Genomic DNA, 8,172 nt, shown 5'->3' with positions numbered 1-8,172 from the left:
TCGCTCAGTCAACAGTCCTTTCCACCTTAATTATACATGACTAGTGTATACTAGGCGATTATAGAGAGGCCTCGTGGGAAATCCATTCATGAAAAGTACATTATTCCGAAACTTCAGGACCCCCCTAGAGTTCCGCGTTGATTCTATCGGTCCAAGTATCTGTGACAATGATACCATGGACGAAACCCGAGACACCAAGAACTTGTGTGCTCGTTCAGCACATGGCCCTATCGACCTTCATTCCTTATCATGTCGATGTATGTCAACTTCGACACATTTATCAATCATGGTTCGACTTAGTGCAACCATGTGTAAATTCCTAGTGTTGTGTAAAGAGAACTTTCACCATAGCCAGTTCGTCAAATAAAGGTTCTTCCGAACTTAATAATAAAACCTAACGCAATCTGTCGGTCGTCTCTCTTATCTAAAACCTTCCGAAATACCAGGAGAAGGGTATCGCGCGCTGTTAACCAACCCCTCCTTAGACAGATAGAACCTGAAGCGAAAGGCATCGCAGGTATCCCAGAAGACAATAACCGCCCGAGACCTACTCAGTATGTCCCCCAGAAAGACCCTTAGCACTTCACAATCAGAATCGTGAATCAAGAGAAGGAGCTCATGAGATTAACTTACTACTACTGAGTATATGCATTAGAGTGGTATATAATTTAGATCAATAAGATTTAAGATGTGTGCTTCCTCCCTACTCCCTGTTCCTCGATGGGTTGTGGGTTTGGGGTGGGGCTGCACAACTGAACATCCCGTCGATCTCAATTATATGCAACTTGCATACACCAAGTATTAGTGATTAAGCCGAGTATGAGATCTACCACGAACCTTGTAATAAGACCTTTCATCCTATCCCATAGAATAGGAGTTGGAGTCAAGAGAACCACTGCGGGTTGAGCTACTAAAATGACCACAAATTCAAAATTTGTTGTCATCTCAGTTAAGCCAACCTTGTAGCTAACACCCTCAGTTAGAAAAATAACTCAAGACGTAAGAGTCAAAATCATTGACTACGACCACCCATTCATGCTTAACCCCATGAATTAAGCATCTCAGCAGAGATCCCGGAAACCTGGAAACTGTAATAGGCTAAACTCTGAGAAGGGTGGATGAAAAAAATTAGAAGTCCCGAGGGACGAAACCCTATACTCTCTAGACTTAATCTAGATTGAGGAAACTCTGAAACAACGGAAGAGTAGTTGCAAGGGATACTCGCACTACTCAGGCACTCCGTCCATCCAGCTACAGATGAGTAGTGCCTAGAAATTCACCGCCTCCTCCTGCGAGGAAGGTCACCATCACCCTATAGACGAATCTACCGCATTCATCAAAGTGAATACTAGAATGCTAAGAACCACAAGATAACCTCCACAACCAAGAATACTTGAATAAAGTAAAATGGTATGTTGCGTTAAGCCTTATAACCCAGATCATGAAGAGATTGTAGACTAGACACCAGTCTAGGTGTTAGTCGATGGATTATACAAGAACGCGCACTTCCCACGAACTGGAAAGAGTCGACACCTTAGAGAATGAGGCATGTCTTAGAGATTCGTTGGACTACTAGGTGTTCCAAGAATACTATCTCAACAGAAATAGTAGAACCACCTCCTGAGATAGCCCAACACTTCAGAAAATCTCTAAGGGCTAAGTTAGCCCTGAACAGAGACTGCTATCCATGAAACAGCAAAGCGAGTAAGAGCATGATTCTTTCCAGTTAGGAATCATATTATGAAAGCGTCAATTAGACGATGATGAAAAATCTAAAACTTTCTAAACAATCGTCTGGTAAAACCCTACCCCACCGACTTTGAGAGTTTCCGCTAGGAACACCTCAAAGGTTAGAAGTGCAGGTCCATTTTTGCACTAGGTCGAGATAGATGCCAGTGTGTAGCCAATACATCCAGTCAGTAGGAAATATGAATCCGAGTATAACCCGAGCCTTCTAAGAACCAACCCGGAGAACTACACCCTCGGTATGAGAGAACTTTTGGAACTTCAAAATGGCAATCACGCCAGTGATGATCTCACCATAGAAGTACATTATGTTCTAAGTACCAAAAAGCTCTATCTTTCCGAGAGCTTAGGACGATCCGAGATTCTTTAAACGAATTGGTCCAAACCTTGTCAGACCACGACTACTTTTGGAACTCCATAAATTCCACCCAAATCGACCCATGTCTTATACTTGAAAAAGTGCTTGCCCAACGTAACTCTCGAAATCCCACTCGTCAAGATCGAAATCAATGGGAACCCAACGTTGCATAAAAGAACCTGTAGGAAATCATGAACCGAGAAATCAAGCGAACGAAACGAACCCGCATCCCGTTAGTGAAGGTTCGCTGGAACGCCAAGCGAAGACTGGAGTTCACTTGGGAGCACGAGGACCAACCGAATGGGAAGTACCCTCATATCTTTACTCGATTGTTCATGCCTACTTCCTTACCTAAACTCTAATTTCGGGACGAAATTCCCTCTAACGGGGGGATGATGTGACAACCTGAAATTTTTATTTGTATAAACTCCGCAATTAAGCAATCCAAAAATTAGCCAAATTTATTTCAAAACATTTTTGGCCGGATTTAATCCCGTGGAATATTTTAAATAATATTCGTCAAGCAAACCAAAAATAAGGAAGTATAAATTTAGAGTTGCCGTGTTTAACGTAAGTCATGAAACTCTAAAAATTTGGAGTTTATGGGAGAAAACTCGGAGTTTAGACCGTAAACCCCAATGACAATATATATGGCACTTAGCCATTTTCCTTCATTTCTTCCATTTCAAGCTAGAGAAAGCCCAATTTCTCTCCCAAGGATCGTCAAGCTTTCCTCCCCAACCCTCGTATACGTAAGTTCTTCTATCCTAGCGCACATTAAGGCTTGTTATACTTCCATGTATCAAGAAATCACACAAGAAACACAATGAACAAGGTGTTTACGGTTCAAGGTATTCTTGGACCGTAAACCCTATAATGGGTGCCAAAGTGTGCCTTGGTTCATTCTAAGCTTTGACAACTAGAATAGATCCTTTCCTTAATAAGTTTAGCACTTGAAAACACCAAAAATCCCTCAAGAACATGAGTTTACAGTTTGGGGATCTCCCAAAACCGTAAACACCTGCCAAAGGGTGATTTGATGCCCTTAACACCTTATATGGCTTGTTTATGGGACTAGAACTTTGCATTCTTAACCTAGAACCACCAAAACACAAGAAAAATGGATAAACATGAGTTTACGGCCATAAACTCATGTGTTTACAACCTTAAACTCCCCAAGGAGTGGTTCAAAAACCGTAAACTCTATAAAGTGTTCATTTTGAGCCCCTAATGACTTCCATAGCCCTTGATTCGAGTCTAGCATAATTCCTTGAGTGAGATAAGACCTTTAAACACCCCATCGCACCACTACCATGAGTTACAGTCGTAGACTCATGGGGGTTATGGTCCAGAAACCGTAAACACCCCTAAGGTCCATCATTTGAAGAGTAAACTTCAATGTGAGTCCATACACTCTTCATATGCAACCTTTGGTACTCCTAACTCTTGTAGTAAAGTGTTTTCATATATTAGAATATCTTTACATGCATAATTAGTTATTAAATGACTAATTTGATACTTAAATGTATCATTACATGTTAAATAGGATTCGCATGTGTGATTAAGTCCTCAATTGACACATAGCATCCTATATCGTCCGTCCATCCGAATCACCCCCGTCAGGTGAGTTCATACCCCTTAAATAACCTTTTAAATGTTTTTAAATGCTTTTATGGGGGGAATACAAGTTGAATCATGCTAGTTATAATATCAATCATATGTGATTAATAACCCGCATGCCAAAGGATTTATTACACTTTTAACTGTTTTACCAATTATATTACTTCATATGGTTTTCCAAAATGTTTTTACTTGTTTAGATCTTTTTCTCAAACTATCTTTCTTGTTGTACGTTTTCCTTCAAAACATGTTACAGCAGTGTTTCAAACAAAGGTTTTCTTCGATTAAACTGTTTCATCAAACCATTTTCAAATCATTTTATAAACTGATATCAAGTCATCCTTTCTTAGTTCTTAAAATTTTCAAAGGGTTTTACAAAAACTTCTTTTATACTTTTATATTGTTATATGCATGATTGTATATGTATACTTATATAAGTAATGTTTAAAGGACTTAGGAAGGCTAACCCGCTTAAATTCCTTTTCCTCGTTTGGATGTGGTTTAAGGTTTCGGTTATCCGTCCGAAGGTCATTTAAATATTAGCTATATATCATGTATACATATATGGTCATAAAAGCTCTCTCAGCCAGTTCATCTCCTTTGAGTAGCAAAGGCATCCTTCCATTATTCATATTTCTAGAACCCTAGTAACTATTATAGGAATAGTTAGGAGATTCTATTTACTCCCTCTAGTATGAAGAATTCCACAAGAGTCAGTTCATTCGTGAGTCTATACTAGTACTATATTACTTTAAATAGAATGTGACACGCTATTTCCCGATACGACGCTTCATAGCGCCATCGCCTTGTAACCAGAGTCTCCTGGAGGGAGAGCGAACATCATGTGTATAGATCTATATGGGACAGACACTCTCGCACCCTGACTGCCAGCTACAGTCCGAGCCGGTAAGGCCCATGGGTGACATAATGTCACTAACTCTACGCATGACCTAGAGGGTCATCAGATACTCTATCGTCGATCAACATGGTTACATACGATTTTACATTCAACCCTTTTATTCACCTTTAGACCGAGCCAGGTTTATCGTTCTTTCGATACCCTCCTGGAGTCTATGTTTTATTCACCTTTAGATTGAGCCAGGCGTATCGTTCATTCGATACCCTCCTGGAGTCTATGTTTTATTCACCTTTAGACTGAGCCAGACGTATTGTTCATTCAATACCCTCCTGGAGTCTATGTTTCATTTACACTAGCCAGCAGTATTACTGCTGAGGTATATATTACTTTCCGTATTACTTTTACTTGTGATTTTCTCCCAATCCCTTTAAAGTAAAAACTATATTTTGGTAATGATAGTATTTTCGGGAAATTACTCCTTAAAACATAAAACTGTCGGGTCTTGGTAGAAGACTGCTTTTGATAAATATACATCTCGGTTTAAACATAGAACGATTGAGTCTTCGTAGAAGACTGCTTTTATTTAGAAAATATAGGATTTTCTGGAAAGAACTCTAATACTCTGTAGATTCTAAACTACCTTTTTTCATGAGGTTATTTTGAATAAAAATGTGTATTTATACTAATGTCATTAAATACTTATGAACTCACTAGCATTTAAAAATGCTGATACTCGCTTTCAAAATATCTTGTATTCTCAAGTCATCGATAGGTAGGTACACCCCAGGAACTTTAGCGAAGACAGCCTTGTACCGAGCTGCACTTTATGTTATTTTCTGTATTTTACACTTAATGGTGTTGCTATATGTAACCTATGTAAAATTATTACTATTAATGCAATGGTTGTTGTACTTTGATTATTATATTGCATACGTTGTGATACTTGACATGACGTCCTCCACCCTAGAACGTTTCTGCCGTTCCGGTTTTGGGGTGTGACAGTTTTTGTCCCACAATACAAATTTCCAGTTCTCACATCGTGGCAAAGGCATCACCACGACATGGCGAACCAAAAAATCTCAAAAACTCACTGTTTCCGTCTAAGATTTCTTGTGCGACAAGGAATCCCACCACCACAACATAGGAAGAAATTTACCGCATAGTGGCAACAAAAAATCTATAAATTATAGGTTTTACAACCCTAATTTGGATGACAACCTCCACCAACTTAGGGAGCAAGTTATTATTTGATTCTAGACGATTTTCAGAACTGAAGAACACCTTTGAAGTGTGGATTTGAAGGTCACGACGAGAATTCATCAATTGTATCGTTTCGGTTTGTTTATTATCATGTATTTCTATTATGCATTTGTTAATTTTAGTTTTTTATTTATGATTCAATGCTAAAAAACTTTTACTTTCACTTGATGTAAAAGAACCCTAGTTTATATGTTTTGATTTCGTTAGTTGGATTTTAATTTGTGATTGATTGATTGTTTATCTTTCATGTTAAAGTTACGATTTTTATTACCTATATGTGAGTTATGTGTGATTTAGATGATCAATCTGATTATATTAGCTTGATTCTTAACTTTTTGTGATCATTAAATTGTTGGGACTAGAGATTTATCCAATCATAGGGTTAGGTAATATTAATTGGTAATTTTGATTGTGTTAGATTATAATTGTTATCCATCATGACTAACGTCTTGGAGCTAACGTTGGATTTGCTCAAGGTCCTACCGGTTTAGGTAAATATTTAATGTGTTCCCCGACTTGAGGAGTCATTTTTGGAGGAGAAACTATACGTTTTTTGGATCTGTGTGCTCCTTGGTTAGAACCCCTAAGGGATCCAAATGGGTTGGACTTAAGTGGGCTGAAAAAAGACATACAACCTTGGCAAGAACGTCGTTCCGTAGAATATATGACCCATGCTCCTTTAGGTTCTATAAATTTTGTGGGTGGCGTAGCTACCGAGATCAATGCAGTCAATTATGTCTCTACTAGAAGTTGGTTAGCTACTCGGGCAACTCCGTTTAACCGATGGATCATTGTCATGACTATTGATAAGAATCATTAGATCATACGTTCATAGTTGAATTTAAGTATATGATTTTGTTTTCACTAATTGCATGATCATTGGATTTAGATGTTCATTAATCATTAGAACTAGGAAATCTGATCAAGATAAGTAGTCATAAAATTCGGTAACTAACTCATTAATCTATTGCAAGCTGACGAATCAAACATAGAAAACTAGGGAGATGCGAATTATAGTGGAAGTACTTCAAATACACTGCTTAAAAATCATGTTCTTCCCTTTTTGTTTGCTTAATTGTTTGATTTGATAATTTAAGTTTCTAAACTTATAAAATCAGAAAAAACCTCTATATACAGTATGTCCTTTAGTTTAATTATTTGCTTATTTATTTTATTCAAAATCATACCCGTTTCCCGAAAGTTCGACACATTTTCTTACCATGGACTATATAACTTCACGACTTACTAACACTTCTTAATTGTGTTTTGAAACTAGTTAATATTCAGTAGAATTTTATCAATTTAAACCTAGTGGTATAGAAAAACACATCAAAGCATGAAACAATTATATTATATCTAAAAAACAAGGATTAAAAAAAAGATAAATTATTACATTTGAATTCATTTCATAAATTTAAAAAGTTAAATAGTTGTTTATTGAATTACTCTCGATATCAATTCCTACGAAATTCTCAAACAACTTTTTTACTTCTTTCTTTTTAATTTTCTATTTACTTTTAAAAATAAAATGTTATATGAAAATTAAATCATATTATTTAGTAAATTATATTTGTATAATCTTAACAAAGTCTTATTATATTTTATAATCGATTTAAAAATATCAACATATTTTAATTCATTCTAAAAGATATTATTTGAACCAATCGCCCTTAAAAGTTATAAGGCCTCATAAGGCATGAAAACTTTATATGTTTCTTGTAAGTATTAGTAACTAGGTAAGATACATATTCAACTTGGTTCTAAACTGCTCTCGAATTATATAGGGATTCAAATGGTCTCAAATTTGGCCTAAATAATTAGCCTAGTTCAAAGTCGGTCTCAAATCGAGCTATGTTAAATCGGTCTAGACTGACTCACCAGGTCAGGTCTCATTTGACAAACTACTGGACCTAAGCTAGTCTCGAATCAGTGTCGGTTTGGAATCATGTCGGTCTCGAAATTGTCTCAACAACAACATGTCGGTCTATGAGTGGTGCTAGGTCAGTCCTAACTAATCTTTAATCGCTAGAATATTTCAATGGCTATTGTTCCAAAATCTCTCCCTATAAATACCCTTTCGCCCAAACCATTTTTCTCACTCAAAACTATATTTCTCTCTAGAAATCTTTTTAATGTTGCAATATAAATTCCTAGCCTTAATAGCTAGGGATGAAAGCATATTAAGTGCCCAAAGGTGTATGATGATGGATGAATCAGTTCACATGTCACTTCACATGTCACTAATACTAATTAACGACTACTTTGATTGGATGGAAAAAGAACAAAACAACGCAAATTTGAAGAATGATTAATACATATAGAACATTCT

The sequence above is a fragment of the Lactuca sativa genome, chromosome 7 (assembly GCF_002870075.4).
Source record: "Lactuca sativa cultivar Salinas chromosome 7, Lsat_Salinas_v11, whole genome shotgun sequence".
NCBI lineage: Eukaryota > Viridiplantae > Streptophyta > Magnoliopsida > Asterales > Asteraceae > Lactuca > Lactuca sativa.
This window is presented reverse-complemented; position numbering follows the sequence as displayed.